Raw genomic sequence first — 19,967 nt, 5'->3', positions numbered from 1 at the left:
AAACAAAATTATATTTTTGAATGTGGAAAACATTACACGGTCCCACCCAAGAAGAATCTATTCTAGAGCTTGTCATCTCCAAGAATGCAGAACCAGCAAACAAACGCAACTCAATTGTGAGAATGCTCCAAATCCTGGAAATTGCTCTATGCAGCAAGAACCAAATCCACTGCTTCAGAGAATAGGCTAAAAACCAAGAGATCTAAGGAATGCCCGAGAGGGAATGCAAACCACAGACATACCAAAGATATTAGCAACAGTGCAATACAACTGTATCACTGGGAAGCACTAGAGGACCTTGAGCCTGCTGAAAGGTCTGCAGTGTCAGACTGTAAGTGCTGGAGCATTTCCATACTGTTACAGACAGCGATTGGAAAGAGAAGGATTTCAGTGAAATTTGAGCAAGAAATACCCATGTCTTCCTTGTGGTTAAAACCGTTGTGAAATGGAACTGCTGAATTAAGAACAGGCAGCTCAAGATTGGCGCTTGCAGGGAGCTCTGCACCGACCCACCCCACTGCAGACTCACAGTGGGTTTCTACAGATGCAGCTCACAAAAATCTCCTGTGGCCCTGTGCGAAGTTTACGTGACTGCAGGAAAGGAAATGGAGGAGTTGCTACTGTAGCTGACAAGGACTTAACTCAAGCAATGAGGTCACTGTAACTGATTTCTGTCTTCCTCTGGTATTTGTTAGATTTTTCAGCTGTGGATGAATTAGAACTGCTGCTCTAGGAAAGAGAACATGCTTTACATAGAGGGTGTAACATCTGCAGCTTACAAACACAGAAAGGCATAAGACTAAACACTTCCATCAGTAACAGGACAGAAGGAATATCTTTGTACATTACATCCTTCTAACAGCTTTAGTGTTTGTATTTTTATACCATCTGGAGCATCACAGATTATCTCAGCCTGTTCTGTATGAACTTTCACACCAGCATGCAAACACAAATAAGCCTTTCCCAAGGTATTCCTGACCATAAATATGTTATGACAAAACACAACAGTAACTAGAATATCAAAGAGCCTCAAGGCAATGGAAAATCAGCTTTTATACTTCACCCAGAAGTTCTTAAGCCACAGTCAGCCTACATAATGTAAACAGAGAGCAGTGAGCGCTTCAGTTCTCAGGGCATGTCCTGCTACCCCAGGGTGTTACAGTGTTACAGTCACAGTGAGCTCCTGTTCGCACAGCCTGAATGGCTGGGACTGCATCCCAGCTCAGGTCTTCAGCATTATGGATGCATACAGCAGGTAGCAGCCCTGCTGCATCACTGTGGATTTGGCAAGAACCTCCTCTTGGTCTCCTCATATCCTTAGGCTTACTCTGAGAACTGAAATAAAACCTTCACACACACACACACAAACACACAAAGCAATGGCTTAGCAGAACAATGGATTACAATGTCAGGTTTTCCCCCAAATATTATAAAAAGGAAGTGATCAATCCCTGTGGGATACAAAGATAAACATTTTCTTAGGGTGTCTGTATCACTTGCAGATCCTGACACAAGGACCTAGAGGACAAGTTCATCATGCCAAAAGAGCCACAATGGCAGAAAAGCGTTCAGGCAGCTGATCAGGACCTGCAAGATACAGGGCCAAGGAGTGAAGAAACACAACACTCTGGATGCCAGGCATCCTCATCCATCAGGAGCTGGGATGGAGGATGGTGCCAAGAGATCGTATCTGTTCTTCTTGCAGAGGAGAGCAAATCCTGAAGCCCTCAGCAGCACCACCAAAAAGCCAGACTTTACATCTGTGGTTAGGTTCGACTGCAGCTCCATGTGGTATGACTTGCTCTGCACAGCCCATAGTGGACAAACTGCACTGGCTTCTCAGGGCATGCTACAGACCAGGTCCCAAGGAGAAAGGAATGGTTTGTAAAATACTGGTTAGTGAACAGGAGGAAGAGACTTTCTTTAGTAGGAGAGTGGTGAGGTGCTGGAACAGCTGCCCAGGGAGGCTGTGGATGCCCCGTCCCTGGAGGTGTTCAAGGCCAGGTTGGACGGGGCCCTGGGCAACCTGAGCTAGTAAACGTGGAAGTTTAGTGGCCCTGCCAGGCAGGGGGGTTGGAGCTTCATGATCCTTGAGGTCCCTTCCAACCCAGGCCATTCTGTGATTCTGTATTAAGAGACATTAGGTCTGGGAAAGGCTTCTGAGCAACGCTGTTTCAGAAAGCAGTGAAAATGATTGTAAAAAGAATTCAGAATTAACTCAGATTTAGCACAAGCTAGTGAGACATTACTGTAATCAGCAGTGGCAGCTCTGCTTACCCTGGACATGAATGTGATCTCTGGGCTGCCTTGTGGCTCAGAACCTCACAGCATGGTTCTGAAGCTCAAGGCAGAACAGAGAATCCCAATCTGCTCTGCTCAGTGCAGCACAGGTAGCATAAACAAAATATGCATTGTGTGGGCTCTGCTCCTTGTGATTTGTTTTATTTTCCTTTGCTTAAGGACAGCACTAGCTGGCAGTTCAGAATATGTTTTTATGAGTGAAGCACACCACTCACCGAGCACTTATCCCAGAGGGGCAAAGGCCTCTGCTCAGCAGTCCGGTGCCACCAGGGGCACCCAGAAGGCTGTGAGGAGGCAGGATGGAGCCTATCACCGGAGGATGTGGATGGAGAGATCTGGCATCTCTTCTGCCATACAATTCAGTCCCCGTGAACTGAAAGAAGGCAATTCACCTCTGTACTTTGCTTTCCTTATGTACTGAAGGGAAAAGTTCACCCCTTTCTGCAATAAAAGACTCTGCCATTTATGAACATAAAGTCAATTAAGCAGCCTGTGAATTTCAATTCTACCTTTTTAAAAAAATAATTAAAAAAAACATATGCTGGTAGATTCTAGCGTCTCTATTATCCCACTTGCAGGACAACTCATAGCTTTCTTCCCCCTGCAGTAAGCTTTTTCCAGGCTTTAATTCTTAAGTACATGAAAAAATGGGGGAGGATGCTAGAGAAAAGCAAGAATATGCCTCCTGTCCCAGAGAGCTAGAAAGCAGCTCTAGATTTTTAGATCAAGAAGTATGCATAGCCATCTACTGTAAATGTAAGTTCATAAGACCAGTTTAATTTCTTTAACCAAAAGATTTATACAACAGCGTTTTTACACATTCAAAGCATCTCCATGTTAACAAGTCCACGGGAAACTATTTTAAAACCAGAGATTTCAGAAGAAAACATCCTGTACAAAATGGAGCAAGGCTTTTAGTGCTCTACTTGCGTCCAAATAACACAACACATATCATTTTCTAACACTGTACTGCATATACTCCCTCTCCTATTATTTAGAAGCATTAGGGCTGTTAACCTGTAAATGGCAGCTCCAGGGTCAGGCAATAAAAGTGCACTTAGAGCTATTTTGGCTCCACACGTAAGTAATTCAAGCTTTTAAATTATTAGAAAACACCCTAACTGTGATGTTTTTTGTACCGTCAGTATAACACTGTGAAAGGGAGATGCTATTTTTCCAACCTGCACCAATCCCACCTCTGCACTGATAAATTCCTTCCTTCCACTGATAATATTACGGGAGCCCCCATAGCAGATCAGATTGGGCAGAGGCCCTTGCACAGTCCAGGGATGGTTTTAAATGGCCACAGCAGGACAGCTGACTCCCCACTCCTCACATACAGAAATCCCAGCACACAGACTCCTTTGCAGTAAAGTAATGCTTCCTGGAATGGGAATCACCTTCAGGTGTCAACACCTGTGCACAAGACCCATGGAAGGGCTCCTGCAACTGCCATACGTCTGCAGGCCCAGACAGAGATTACCATTTTGCATCTGCTCTTTGTTTTCAAGGTCATATTCTCACACATGAGACCTGCAGCTAACACACTGGCTCTGGCATGTCACACTGGAAACTGAGGCCACTGACCCAGGGTGGGCTTTCCTGGCTTTATCATGCTGTGCTGGGTGGTTTAAAATGCACCTGAAGGAAACCTGACTCAGTGTGGAACATCACCGTATTCCTTCTCTACCAGCTTAAAATTCTTATCAAACATACCTGCGGTAACAGAACTGATTCTGGATATTTCAGATTATTTAAATTATCGCTAGTAACCGAAAGTCTTACGAATAGGACCTAGATCAAGGAGCACCACTGTATGTACTTCAGCTAACAGAACTAAACTACTGAGACCGAATGCTTGCTTAAGCGATAATCAGGTTTTTCTTTGGTACAAAATAAGGAAAATCACGGTGGTGGCTGTGGAGACCCATTCCTACTAATCTGCTTTACAGCATTCAAAATTCAGACACTGGTGGCTGAGTTGAGCTTCTGTCTGAGACCAAAGCACTGGGATCCTCTTCCAAAAGTAGTATGTGTTGGCCTCAAATTCATTCCTATGCAGCAGAGCTTTCTATCTGCACTTTATCCCATCATCTCATGCAATGATTTTCAACACAACTGGAAATGTCTTCTGCTTGCTGGGAATTTAATTTCAGTTGGCACAAGTATGTATGTAACCAGAAACATTCTGTACCAAATTAACAGTAGATGCATCTTAAAAACCAAGGTAGAATAACTGCAACTCTTTAAATAATTGCTCATTGATAGGACTGAAAATGATTTTGACACAAAAACCATAGCCCAGCTGACTAGTGAGTAGCTTGCTGAGCCCACAATGTGGAACAAAGATTTCTGACCATTGCGAAGACTTGTTTTAAAATACAATGTAATACAATGATTTATTCCAAAATGGTAGCACCAGTTTAACAAAAAAATCAGCTATAGATCTGGGGCACAGGTGCCCAGGTATCCTCCTCTGCACTGGAAACCAAAAGTCTCCTAGCAGCGGCAGGGTATCAGACACCCTGGATGTTACACACCTCACTTGTGCTTCTTGGAGAGCAAATCCAGCACTCAAATTGCAGCAAGCTCTCCTTAGTCCTTTGGAAAGGAGTCTGAGGGTCACAGGCTACATTCTGGAAGCTCTGGCTTGGACAATGCAAGCATGTAATTGAGATGATTCTTTTCCACTGTTACTCATGATACCCATCCTAATGAGAAATGTGAATGAGAAATATACCAGCCATAGCAGAAGCTGTGACAGCCATCCCATCCTGCAGGGCTACCCTGCAGATTTGGCATTTAGGAAGTCAAAAGAGCATGACCAACACTGCTGGCTACTGCTCAGACATATGCTTTGAATTCAGTCTTTTCCCCTTTGGGCTTTCTGACGTTAAATGCATTTCTTCTGAATGAGCAGTTGTCTGCCCAGGCTCTGGCTAGAAACATAGGCTGCAGACTGAGCCTGGAACACATCAGTAGACTCCAGTTGCTCTCAACAACTGTGACTGCCAATGTGAGCTTGCAGAGGCATGGAAAAAGCAGCTTTGTTTGCTGCTAGAGTCAGTGATAAGGAGACAAGGCCCGATGAGTAGCACATTCAAGCCTTGGGCACAGCATCCATCACAGTCACATTCCTGAGTTGACACAATCCCCAGAAAAACAAAACAAAAACCAAACCAAAACAAAAAAAACCTAACCACCCTGCAACATAAGCCAAGGAAGAAGGCAAATGTATTCTAGAAGGAAGCAAAAGACCTCAGAAAATACTACAGATGCTTAAAATAAACTGAAGCTGCAGAACACTAACAAGTACTAGCAGCATCAAATGGCTTTGGAAACATGAATTAAAACCTTTATCCAAATACCAGTTAGTTACAAGAGCTTCTGTGCAGTATTAGCCTCAAGAGAAACGTCTGGCCTCATTGATGTAAGATCTCCCCAAAGCAGGAATGTTTATTTGTATTTTAAAAACAAATTATTTTATCACCTGAGCCTCTAGACTGAGCTTTTAGTGATGTTTAAAATCAGTGTATCTTTTGGAATTGGTTTCATCAAGTTGGTCAGAATGAATGACAAACATCAAAGAACGACAGGCTTATGAAACACATTATCTCTCTCTCTCTGATGTCAATTAATTATCATAAAAAAATTATCACCTGCCTTCAGATGCCAGAAGTTATGCAGTACATGAAAAACAGATAATGTATCGCAGTTTTTGCTCTCTTACTTTACAGAATCTGAGTCCAGAAAGAAATGCCGCAAACCAAACTCATGGTAAAAGATACTTTCTGAAGGCTGTTTTCATAAACTAGCCCCAAAACTAAAGAACACATTTCTTCCCATTAGTAATCAGTAAATCTAATTAAGGAACAGAAGCAAATAAACACATTTAATTTTGAAGAAAACATTCAGCATAGGCAAACGAGCAGTGCACTAAGGCAGTGGCTGGGCATCCTTTTCTTGGTTCAGATGTCATGATCTCTCAAGAGAAAGCCCAGGCTGGGAAGAAACTGCAGCTTTCCCCATCTCCTCGGGAAATCAGTATTTTACAGAGGTCTATGTGCAAACAATTCTTCTCTAGAGAGAAAATAACCTCTATGCCATGGACTACTTTAATGTGGCCAGAAAGGGTGGGAAGACTTCTCTGAAGTCTCCCATTCACTGAGAGACTTGGTTAGAGTAAATTAGTTGAAGACATTCTTCTAGCATGTTGGGATGTCCACCTTCCTCTCAACACAGCCACACAGAGCTCTCTCCCCATGCATACCAAAGGAAAGCATTGCACTGGGGCACAGCTCAGCACTCAGCTGAACCCATGCACCTTAAGTCTGCTCCAAAAGCTCTGTAATTACTTGCAATGCCACATGCGGGGCACACGTCAATGCCAAAACTTAGAACACAAACTATTTAAACACGCTTAAGTGGAAATCGTGTAAAAAATAATAATAATTCAACAACAACAAAAACAATGACTGATAGGAAAAAGATGGGCTATGTATAATATAATTGAGGGGTATATATAAAGGAAATAGAGATTTGTTTAGTCCGTTCTCTAAACGACCCTTAAATAATATGACCTCATCACTTACAACCCAACAAGCCAAAGATAAGATCATTTTTGGTTTATTTTGTGCCTGGATTTTGTCTTCAAATCGCTGTAGGAAAAGAACAAATCGGTGTTTATTAATGTCATCTTGACTTAGACAAATATCAGAATAAATAAGCAGTGAAAACTTGAAATGGATCAGGGTAAACCTAAAGAGAAGAGCACCTGGAGAAACAAACTCCAGGAGTATATGCCTGTTCCAGGGGTTCAGGGCACCAAGGACAGGGAAAAACCCAGTGTCTAAGACTTTTAGCGAGCCATGCACATCTGTACCCAAGGCTGGGGCTGGCATTTTGTACACACAGCTAGTGGTGAAAAACGGGAGGTATGTGTATGGACCTAAGCCACGTTGTTTTTGGGAAGGAGAGAGGGAAAAGATCATATTGGTGTCAATGTAGCTGATGGCCCTGACCAGGTATTTGGTCAGTTGCGCAGGGGCTAACACACAGGATTCAGGAACAGGATGCAACACTTTACACAGCCCTCAGGAGAAGGCTTCCAAGTGTGGAAAACCACAACTCCTTGAGCTTTGCAGTCTGCACAACTGGCTGTGGAATCTAAATGTGCTGCTGGGATGGTTTCCATAGATTCTTAGTGCATGTTGCAGAACGTCTGTTAATCAGGTTCTTGCTCTAATAAAGAGAGGGTTATTGTGTTTACTCATAGAATTACGGCCTGCAAAACCTTATGTGATTTATTTAACATACCTGATTTCAGTGGCACAGAGATTTCTTAACTTGAAAGTGCTTTGCTACACACAAATGGGCTATCCGTTTCCTGCATTGCAACCTGTCAGCAATGTGAATATCTCAAATGTTGCAAAATAAGGTGTTAATTCTTGTAACTACCAGGGGCATGGCTAGTCTGCTAGCTGGCAACAATAAAATTACAGCTCCTAATGTAAATTCAGTGGAAATGCCTATCTCAAATGAACACGAAGCAGCAGGTGATTTCTTTTACTCCAACTTCTGATGGTTACCAGAAACACCACATAGAGATTGGAACACTGCAAGGGACAGAATACTTGATTTAATGTCAAAGGGCCATGGGATGGGTGGTGTAAGCTGACAGTTCTTTGCGGTCAATTTATGTATTATGTATGTCATGATCAGTCATCACAGTGATTTCTATGCCATGGAAGCGCAGATGCTTGGCAGGAATGCTGTTGTTTTGTTCCATTTGTTCTGTCCGACAGCCTAAAATTTCCTCTGAACTCTAAACAGGTCATTTCAAAGGTGTCAGTGTCTGAGAAGTGTATCCAGACTTGCAGAGCCACATATTTCAAGCTTTCCAGCCTCTTTTCCTATGTGCAGACCTAAACAGAAAGCAGTTACAATAGATTCTCTGTCTTGAAGCTCACAGCAAGACGTGTGGAATGAAAAAAGAAAAGCTAAAATATATAGAAGAAATCAAGCCACCATTAGTTCTCCCTAAGAGGGAAACTATCCTTCACACGTTGTTTCTGCCCTCATTACCATCCAGACCCTAAAGGGGGCACAACTGGTCACTGCACTCCCTATATCACCCTCCCTCCTGCATTACCTTGTGAAAGCTTCAGTGAAGAGGCAGCCAGGGACCTGGAGTCCTAGTGGCACAGCCAGGTCTGGCACTGGGAGGCTCAGATCCCAGGCTCTGACCCACTTCTGCTGCTTCCCACATCAGCCTGGCTCGTCTGGACAGGAGGGTTGTTTCCAGGTGAGCCTGCAGCTCCTCACCTCACCGGACCCTGGCATACTGCATGTGCAGCTCTCAAAGAGCTGCAAAGTGTTCATACAGTCAACATCTGGCAGCAATTGCCAAAGTAAACACAGCATAGAAATATTTATAAAATGGATGAAGAACAATATGGATAATGTGCCATTATACTATAAATAGAGAAGCATATTAATCAAGGAACAATAAAGCTTTAAATTATATTTTAGAGAAACTCACTTAAAACCAATGCAAAACAACTCATGCAGAATGGTTGGCCCACTTCCCACTGACTGTTTGTTCCAGTTCTCCAGCTGTAAAATTAAGAAAACAAGTCTTGGGGGCATAATGAGGAAAAAAACAGATGAAAGTCTACAGAGCTCCATCACAGCTGTAATGGATACCATGTAAGTAGGTGGGCTGGAGAAGCCTATCCAATACAAAATTGTGTTTGTTTGGAAGGAAATACCACAAAGAACAGGAGAAGACTTTTCAAACTGGCTGTCCGGCACACAAGTACAGGCTCACTGGGGAAGTCAAAGGCACACCAGCTCCCTGACACCTTTAAAACTCCCCAGGAATGCCCTACTGTGAATAATCAGTGCTGTACAGCTCTTTCTTCCAGACAGGCTGTACCCGCTTGGCATGCTTAGCCTTTTGCAGCCTATAGACAAGGAGCACATCTTTGCTGCCTATATACACATCAGGCCATGGTACTCCTGAGATACTGCAAGATCTAGACTGCCAAAGTGATCCTTGCACGAAAGGCCGCATCATTTACCTAATCCATGCTGTTTTTAAATCAATTTGACAAACTTTTCCACAGGGCTCAAGTATTGCACAACATCAAACTGCAAAATGGAATCCCAGAACCTGCCAGTATGTTTATCAAACCACATGGTTAGGTCTCTTATTGCAGTATGTATCTGGAACACATACAAACTGAGGAACCTTTCAATGTAACGGAGCAAAGCTTCACAATATTTGCTGTTTCTTGGTGCAAAGAAGACAGGCTGTTACTGCTTACTGTCAGTTGCATTATATAAATACATACAAATGCATATATATTTGTCCTACTGTAACTTCTACCAGAACCATCAGATTGATGCAGCTACCTCGCTGAAGTCAGCCCTGCTGAAGTCCACTGTAATTAAAATATGTCATAGGCATATATAGTACTCACAAAGACTGAAATCAAAGTAGCTATGGTTCAGTATTCAATGACGCCAGGTTGTGCTCAACACGTCTGAGAGATGGGATGCAAACCAGAGAGACCTAAATAGGTTGAGCAGTGGGCCCAGGTGAATCTCATGAGGTTCATCAAATCCAAGTGCAAGGTTTGCACTTAGGCTGTGGCGAACTCTCACTATCAGTACGAGCAGGGAGATGTAAGGATAGAGTATAGCCCATCCAAAAAGGACTTGGCAGTATTAGTGGTTGGCAGCTGGACATGTACTAGCAATGTGCCCCTGCAGCCCAGAAAGCCAACCATGTCCTGGGCTGCACCAAAAGAAGAGCAACCAGCACGTCAGGGAGGTGGTCCTGTCCCTCTACTGTGTGCTGTGAGGCCTCACCTGGAGCACTGCATCCAGACGCGGAGTCCTCAGTACAGAAGAGATGCAGACTTGTTGGAGCACATCCAGAGGAGGGCCACAAAAATGATCCCAGGGACAGAACTGCTGTCCTACAGGACAGGCTGAGAGAGGCAGTGCAGCATGGAGAAGGGAAGGTTGTGGGGAGACCTGAGGGGGGCCTTTCAGTATCTAAAGGGGGGCTGGAAGAAGGGAGACAGAATCTTTAGCAAAGTCTGTGGTGATAAGACAAGGTGAAATGGCTTCAAACTAAAAAAAAGAGAGATTCAGATTGAATATAATTTTTTTTTTTTTTACAATAAAAGTGACAACCAAGGCCAGAGCTGTGGGTGTCCCTGTGCATTGCAGGGGAGCTGGATGAGACGGTCACTGGATTTCCTGATCATCAAAATAGTTGAGAAGTGCGACTTCATTTCAGAGTCAGGGCAGATTTGTTCTGCTTCCCCACATCCACTGCCGTGCTCCCCTCACTGACCCTGCACCAGAACACCCACAGTTCCCTGTTGTCAAGAGCAGATGCCTTTCTGTTACTTCCATTTGATACTGTTACATTTAACAGTTTTTCTCAAGTCAACTGAACTCCGCTTTGGTCATTCCTGAACAGAAATATCCATCTTAAGAGAAAAAAAAAAACCATTATGCCCTATCAGAGTAAGTGTATTTAAACCACAGGCATACATAATTCACCATTACATGGGCATAAGGAAGAAGAAGGAAATCTTCTGACACTACTGACACATTATTGACGTGTTTCTATTTTTTTTTTTTTTAATGCTTCAGGAAATGAAATCTAGTTGCTGCTGAGGGGGAAGGAGACTGAAATGTGGAACTGTGAAATCAGTTCTCTTAGCTCCAGGGACTGACCCTACCCTCCCCACCCAAAATGCTGACACTGCTTTTTAAGAGAGGCTCTAGAGGCACAATGCATAAACTGGTGGCAAGCCCTGATTTCCATAGCAATCCCTAGAAGGAGCACACTGGGTCTTTGAGGATGAGGATATCTTATATTATCTATGAGGAAACTGAAATCACACCAGCTCAGATAAAAGGAAAACTCCAACAGTCCCACAGCAACTAGGGCTGTGGGAGAAATAGTCTTTGGAATGTACCTTTAAAGACTTAGATACGTGCAGATGAACATCTAGAAGCCAGGATTCTGAACAACTACATCAGATGCAACCTGATACCATATCAGTGGGGAAAAAAATATGTGGCATCCATGCTTAGGACTGAGATCATGGGTGATTCAGGCAACTGAAGGCTGTGAGCTGACTTCAGGGGTGCCTGCAGAGCTGGAGCCTCTTTGGCAGCTACGAACACATCAAAGAAGGAAATGTTTAACACAAGTATCAAAGGTAGATTCCTTCTTTAATGACAAAAAGAAACATCTATTCCAACTGGATCTAGATGTCAACACTTGTTATGATGCCAAATATGGAATAACTGACCAAGATAGAAAAAAAGAACATGAAAACAGGAATTCAAAAAGCTGGATTAAAAGGTGGAGAACTACAACCAGCACTGAAAGAAGAACTACTGGATACTGGGCTAAAGGAAACATCCTCAAAGGTCCTAAAATTCATCTTCATTAGAAATCTGGACACTGAAGCCAGAACTTCATGACATGAAGGTGCAAGGCACTGACAGTACAAGAAAGCATCAGAACCTCAGACTGGATGTCAAAGATAGGAGACAGAGGATTAGGGTGGAAATATAACACCGAATTTAATTAAGAGACGTACAGATTAATTTCTGCTATGAGGTGGAGTGTCATAAGCTGCAAGTATCACCATCAACAGTAAAGGCTGGATAAATGAACAAAAATGTTCCCAAGAGATCCAAAGAGATCCACAGATCCTACACAGGAATGAGAAGTTCTTCGTATAGAAAGAGACAACAGAATGGCTTATCCAACCTGCTGAAAAGTTAATATGGAAAAAGAGGCTTTCTTTATGCACAGGTCAAGAGGCAAGGACAAGGGAAAAAATACATGCTATGAAAAGGACAGTGCTGGGAAAAGATGGCTGGTAAAGCCAGATGAGAACAGACTTTGGCTGGATCTGGAAGAGCCTCACATACCTAAACCCAGTAGCAGGGAACAAAATATTCTATGAAAAAAAGTACAGAAGTCAGCACGTTAAATTCCTAAAAGGTGGTTTGGATAACTGCATTTAATAGCTTTGGAGCCCTTTCACCCTTTAATATATTTATATATATATACACACACTGTGAGTGATACTGTGACACTATCTTCACAGGTTTTGCAATAAATGCTAGTTTTTGGAACAGGGACAAAAATATCTTTGTTCTAAATGTACATGAGACTGTTCCAGAGTAATGTGTTCTGCTTGTGAGAAGCACTAGAGGACAGTGATTCAACATAAATAGCAACCCATGATAATGTCTGATGAGAAACTAAAACAACAGAAAACTTCAGGTCCAGCTGTGATTCCGTCAAAGTCTATAGCAAACTTCAGCTAGGAGCAGAAAGTAGCTGTAGTGAAACAATGGTAGAAAACTGTAAGACTGATTTATTTTAATTAGTTCGAAAGAAAGACAGGATGCTACAGACAGACCATCACACTAAATCCTTCCCTTGTACAAACCATGTCAGCAAAGGTCTATATGCAAAACTGGAAAAAGATGAGTCAAATTTCCAGTACCAGACAATGAGTTTTCAGGTTGGAGCAAGCAGTGGAGATTCTTCTTTTTTTCAGGCCTTGAAAGCAAATATGAACTCCCCAAACAAAAGGTGAAATGGTAATTGATATTTAGAAGAATGCAAAAAGAATTTATAGTCTCATGAGTAATAGGGTATTTGAACTACAAGCCAGTGACCTTGTAAAAATTACATACAAAACCTCTTGTAAGAGTGAAGGTTCTGGTTTCTGATCAGTGCTCCAAGTTGTGCCCTGCCACAGGCAGGGTAACCAACCTCACATCCCACTGCATGCAAACTAGCTTGCTCTTTGGCATACTTCTTTTTTTCCTACACAATTTAACATGGGAGTAGAACACTGCAAAAATAAGCATGGAGTTAAGGAGCTGACTCTGGAATTGAAGTTGGTCTGTAAATAATCAAAGCAAATTTTCTAACAAAATGAAGTTACAAATATCATTTCCTAGGTAAAATGCAGGAGAAGTATACCCTAATGCTGGGGAAGTAGATAAGCTCTATAGGAACAGAAGCTAAATTAATTTTATAGTACTGCACAGAAGACTACACAAGGGATATACTCTCATACAAAAGAACTGTTCCTTATTGAATTTCTGCACACACATTATTGTGATCATGTCCAGTGTGTGCAGACAATGCATCTAGGTGTAACATTAGCATGCTATCCAAGAGGCACATCTTGAAATGTGCTGAAAAGGAGAACACTTTCACTAGGTCCATAATTTCAATAGGGAAACCGCCTTTATGGAAAAATCAATTTTTCACTTTCATAGCCACATTTAAGTACTGCAATAGGTTTTCTGACAGTTTTCCCAATATTCTAAATACAACTTCAAACATGACAGAGCAATAAATATAACAGTTGACAAGAACACAACAGCAAAAGAATCAGAGAGGATTTGTGTTTTGGCTTTTTTAAGAGGCACTAATATACTGTGGCTCATTCTATAGGGCTGATTACCTGTTAGGGCTGCTTTTCTCCATGGCTATGTTTTTTGTTTTCTTTCATTTTTTAAAAGCTTACTATTGCTAATTTTAGTCTTGGTTGCTGTTAGGTGTTTTGGAGAAGAGAGAATAAAAGAAAGGAGGGGTGTGATGATTCCTGTTATTATATCTGGCACTCTTGAGACAGTTTGGCAACTCCTTTTAATTAAACAAGTGTTGCTTTTTAAAGCTGGAGTAATCTGAGGCTCTAACATGCAGCTGGGGAAGCAAACAGAAATCATTTCAGTTGATAAGCAGATGCTGAAGATGGGTGGAGGGAGGAGATTAAGCAGGATCCCAGATGAATGCAGATGTGCAATATGGTTGGAGTGTCTGTGTCTAAGTGCAAAGGTATAGGCCAGCAGGGTAAGGGCTGCAGCTTTGCAAAAAGCTGTATAACACGCTTTGCAGGATGCCATTTAGTCAAAAGGAAGAAGAAGAGGTGATTTGGAAGGGTAATATGATTTCTGATGTGATGATGCCCAATGCCACATCATGTGGGATAGCTGACTGAATAAGTGACTTGTTTCACAGCTACCAGCATCTGAGCCTGCTCCAATAGAACAGCACAGCTCTTCCAGCTGAAATCAAGCAAGTGGCAGGAAAATCCATCCCTTAAGTGCAGTAGTTCCCCAGAAGCAGGGAGCTGCGAAGGAGGGAATCAGGAAAAATTATCCGTGATGCTCTCAACAGAAGGAAGCTCAGAAAGAATGTTCTTATCTGCTCTGTGTCTAAATAACCTGCTAAAATAAGCATACAGATAACACGAACTGGGAAGAAAGAAGATCTAACAAAGTATTTGCTCTATCTTGCTCCAGGGTTAAAGCCTGGAAGGCAGAGGACCAAGCACAGGCCTTGCTCTCCTCACAAGCCACCACAGCCAGCTTTGCCTGGTATGAGCACCGTGTGCTAGCAGGATGAGCTCCTGGACACTTAATGAAGTACTATTTCTTGTATCTTCTTAAATGACTATCACATAACCAAAATGACCCAAGTACTGCAAGTCTGACCACAAAGGAGTTCAGGCCTTACCTCAGCCTCACTCTGCTGCCAATGCTCTGCACTGGGCCTTGGTGAGTTCTGCTGCCAGCAGAGCCGGTCAGGTGTGAAACAGAGCTGGCACTGAGGGGTTTCCTTATGCTCTGCTAGACTGCATGGACTTGAATCTTTCAAACTGTGGTGTCTGGAGGATGTTGGAAAGAGATTTGTGATTGATGCTGAAGGCCTGAAAAGCATTAGTAGAGAATTAGGCTTAAATATAATTATTGTGATCAAATATGCTCGTACATGTGACAAGGCCCTTCCAGGCAGTCTAATGAAGGCAGGGGTCAGCTCAGCCAGGGAGCACAAGCCTTTGCCCAAGCACAGCAAAGTCTGCCAGACAGTGCTGCAATGGCTCAGAAGAGCTGTGAAACCAGTTGCAGGCACGTGCAGCACCAGGGCTGCACAGAGCTGCATGGCACGGGGACACTGGTGGTCTTATTCCCACCCTGAGCTGCAGCTGAATGCATTCTTTTCTGCTTATAAAAATCACAGAATCACCCGGGTTGGAAGGGACCTCAAGGATCATGTAGTTCCAACCCCCCTGCCTAGCAGGGCCACCAAACATACACATTTACTAGATCAGGTTGCCCAGAGCCCTGTCCAACCTGGTCTTGAACACCTCCAAGGACGGGGCATCCACAACCTCCCTGGGCAGCCTATTCCAGGACCTAACCACTCTCTTAGTAAAGAACTTCCCCCTAACGTCCAACCTAAATCTTCCCTCTTTTAACTTAAAACCATTTCCCCTAGTCCTGCTATTATCAGCCTTTTCAAAGAGTTTACTCCCCTCCTGGGAGTAAGTTCCCTTCAGGTATTGAAAGGCTGCAATGAGGTCACCCCGCAACCTTCTCTTCTCCAGGCTGAACAAACCCAACTCCCTCAGCCTGTCCTCATAGGGGAGGTGCTCCAGCCCCCTGATCATCTTTGTGGCCCTCCTCTGGACCCTTTCCAAAATCTCCATGTCTTTTTTGTACTGAGGGCTCCACACCTGGACACAGTACTCCAGATGGGGCCTCACAAGAGCAGAGTAGAGAGGACAATCACCTCCCTATCCCTGCTGACCACCCCTCTCCTGATGGAGCCCAGGATCCCATTTGCTTTCCGGGCTGCCAGAGCGCACTGCTGGCTCATGTTAAGTTTCTCATCTATCAGGACCCCTAGGTCTTTCTCTGCCAAGTTGCTCTCAAGGACCACTCCTCCCAGTCTGTACAGGTGCCTGGGGTTCTTCCAGCCCAAGTGCAAAACCTCGCACTTTGCCGTGTAGAACCTCATTAGGTTCACCCGAGCCCAGCTTTCCAGCCTGTCCCTCTGAATGGCATCCGTTCCCTCCACCGTATCAACTGCACCACTCAGCTTGGTGTCATCAGCAAACTTGCTGAAGGTGCACTCCATTCCCTCATCGATGTCATTAATAAAGATGTTAAAGAGCACCGGTCCCAAGACAGACCCTTGAGGGACACTGCTCGTTACCGGCCTCCACCTGGACATAGAGCCATTGACCACCACCCTCTGTCTGCGGCCTTTCAACCAATTGCTTATCTATCTAGTTGTCCACCCATCAAATCCACTTCCCTCCAATTTGGAGATGAGGATGTGATGGGGGACCATGTCAAAGGCCTTGCTCAGGTCCAGGTAAATGACATCGGTCACCTTCCCTTTGTCCACCAACGCCGTCACTCCATCATAGAAGGTCAATGTCTAAATCACGAGGCACTGAGCTGCTGCCAAAAAGTCAGTATTGAACTTTTAAACTCACAAGCAACAGCGAGGGAATGTTAATAAAGAACAGAGAGCCACAGTTGAAAGTTAGGCAGCCCAAATAAGAGCCCTCCCTTCTGCAGTGCTCCTGTGCTCCCCCCACACTCAGGTCCCTACAGCCCATGTCCCCTTTCAGCAGCTCCGGCACCTGCTGGGAGCCTGTTGACATCTCAAAATGGACTAGAACCACAAAATGCCCAAGAGTTACAGGGAAAAATAAGAGATTTTGAAAACACTCCATAGATTCCCGAGAAGCTGTGTAAAGAAATCACTGCATTGAGTCTATTGTGAGTAAAACTTTGAAAATAAATAAAGAAAAATGTAAGGTGATATCCTGACCTCTAAGAAAGGCTAAGGAGCAGAGAGAACTCAGAAAATTGAAACACACACAAAACAACAACAACAAAACAAACAAAATGCACAACATACAGCATGAGGAAATACACTAAATGTGAAGCATTTCAAAGCAGTTACAGCATTTTACACTGAAGCTGTTCTAAAATTGTCATCTTTCAAAATTGAATCTTTTTATTTTTATTTCACTAAGTCTGAATGTTTAGTTTCTCCATCAGAACTGCTCATCAGGAAGACGAGGTACAATCTGCTAAATCTCAAGAGTGCTAAGATATGAAGGGTCTTTAGCAGTGGTAACAGGTAATTAGGTTTGTTATGATTTTCTATATATCCTGCAGCAGAAAATCTGATTTTTCTTTTGGCATGAGGCCATGTCTGCTTGCCTTCAAAGACGCTGTTCTAAATTTTAAGATAAATACTATTTAAAGTTGGAGGTAATTTGATTTTAACAGAGCATATTATTCCGATGTGTGTTCCCTGTTATACGTACTGATTTTTTTCCTTTTTGCTAATGTACTACTGTATTCAAAACTCACGTGACTTTTCTAATACATACTCAAAAGATGAGAGCCCTGGTGGCAGGTACTTAGCTGGTGTTAACCAAGATGACAGATCCTCAGGGGCTGCATTAAGATCTTGGCACATTCATAGCCTGACATTTTTTGACACGGTGTAGCAAAAGGAAGATTTGGTTTTGAAAAAGAAGCAAATTTAGCTGATTGTTTTCTCATTATTAATATTTCTCATTAATGTCGATGAGAAATTATGAGAAACAAAGCATATAGGAGTTCTATACAAAATTCTCATTGACCACCAGGTAAAGGAGAGTGAGGTTTTTTTGGGAAGGGATGTGCTGAGAGGCTCCACTTCTCCACTATTACCCATGGCAGGAGAAAATGCAAATCACTTGTAATACTGTGGGGGCTGTTCAACACTGAATTAGACCTACCCCATGGATCTAAAAAATGCCTTGGGTGTTTAATTTCTCCAGCTTCTCTGGGGAGCTCATCTGAAACCATTATTAGTCAGCTCAAAGATGATGTATATAATTGAAAAGAAGTATAGCCTCCCCCATAGCCTTGATAGTTTTAGACAGAATTCAAAACATAGAAACCCTCAATACAATTAATCCACAGATGCATCTGGCTCTAGCCAAGAGAACAAATCATTTTATCCCTTAAGAAACTGAAAACTGCAGCTCTCAAGAAACCCTCAAGAAACTCCCTGCTTCCCAGGATTTATTCCCAATAACATTTTACAAGCCATTACATCAAACAGGAGACAAAGATAACTGCAGCCATGTAGCTGCTTTACTTGGCTCACAGCTGTTTCATCAGCTATGCCATACTAAAAGTATTTGACCAGTTCTCACGTAGAGGCCTTGTTAATTTGTATGCACAGTTTGGACAGACAACAATTCCTTTTCCTTATTTCAAAACAATACTTTTGCTTTGATCGTTTATAGTATTCATGTCTCCAAATCTAACACACTCCTTAACAGTAAGCTAAATAAAACATCACTCCTAGTGCATTGTAACACTGACTCATAGTTAATTTCATCACATTCGTATACCTTTTTCATAACAAAGATAGTAGAGTAATCATGAAAGGAAACATCCTTATGACAACTATTCTTCCATAGCACTGAGTGACATCTGTGCATTTCCTCCACCTGGTGAAGAATTTAAAGGAGAATATTAAGATAGTACTTCCAAGGAAAAGTTGTGAGCTTCCAACTAATTCATCAATTATTATTACTACTATTATATTATCACACACCATCGGAAAGTTTAGCAGTCACACATTTGATGATGGATATTTTAAGGCATTAAACTGGGCAATTTCTACAAATTTATTTCAGGACAAATCACCTTAGCTCTTAATACCTTAACACCTTCCAAGACCAAAAGACTTCCATTCTAAAGCAGCGATGTTAATGTGGTCTATCTGTAACAAAGTCATGATAACTGTGAATCGTACGAGACCCCAGGAGAAAACAGATTACACACCCACGGATTTTGAAATAGAAAATGCACAGACATGCTGTTGCAGGGAGCTGCAAGCTTACCCCACCATGCTTCACACCAACTCAGACAGACATCATTGGAATTCAATGCGCCTTTGAGTGTGTGTTACTAAGCTTGCTGAGGGCTGCCATCAGCTGATGCAGGATCACTAGTGCAACATCAGTGTGGCAACAGAGAGATGGAGCTCCCATCTGCTTCAAGGGAAGCAGACATGCCCTGGATCTCCAAGTTTTAAACCATGCTGTGTAGTGCTTACCCCTTGCACTTGTGGATGCTTTTCTGGCAGACCTACCTGAGCAGCTGGTATACAACAGCCACCCTGATAACAGAATCAGAGAATCAGCAAGGCTGGAAAATACCTCAAAGACCATCCAGTCCAACTGTCCAGGTACCACCACAGTATTTCCCCATTAAACACATCCCTTAGTTCAAGATCTAAATAACGTTTGCCTTGCAGCTCAGAGAAGGGCACAGACCCATCACTCCTGCAAATGAAAGAGGCCACTCCAAAAGAAGAGATGAGATGGGGAAAGCCTTCTGTCTCAGAAGTTAACTGGGATTAGCACATCCCAAGCCCCGCTATTTTATCTAGTTTCAAATGGCTGTGACCAGTATGGAAAAGGGATAAGGCCCTTCCACGGAGAAGTAGTAACAATGAAAAAGTAAGCCTTGCTAAAATCAATGCACATATCTGCAAAAACGGAGAAAGAAGCCTTAAGATATGTCTGTTCCAGTGTTGTAGCCTTCATTGTAACATGAGGGAACAAATAAAGCAGGATTCCATTTTATAATAGTCTTCAATTACAATATTAAGATAGTCCAACAAGAACACATACAAAAGAGACTGATGACATTAAATAGAGCTAGTGAAGGATTACAGCGCGATCACTGATATCAGCATTGTAAAGGGTCTGAAATCAATGATTTGA

At 42.8% G+C, this 19,967-nt stretch overlaps 1 protein-coding gene across 5 annotated transcripts in view; it reads right to left on the bottom strand.

Annotated features, from left to right (window-relative positions):
- Positions 1 to 19,967, bottom strand: part of LOC107317829 (glypican-5-like) — a 319,637-nt gene that overhangs the window by 53,172 nt on the left and 246,498 nt on the right. The gene's annotated exons all lie outside the window — the stretch shown is intronic.

Source organism: Coturnix japonica, chromosome 9, assembly GCF_001577835.2.
Source record: "Coturnix japonica isolate 7356 chromosome 9, Coturnix japonica 2.1, whole genome shotgun sequence".
In the NCBI taxonomy this organism is placed as follows: Eukaryota; Metazoa; Chordata; class Aves; order Galliformes; family Phasianidae; genus Coturnix; species Coturnix japonica.
The sequence above is the reverse complement of the archived record's forward strand: the minus strand, read 5'-3'. Positions and strand labels throughout refer to the sequence as shown.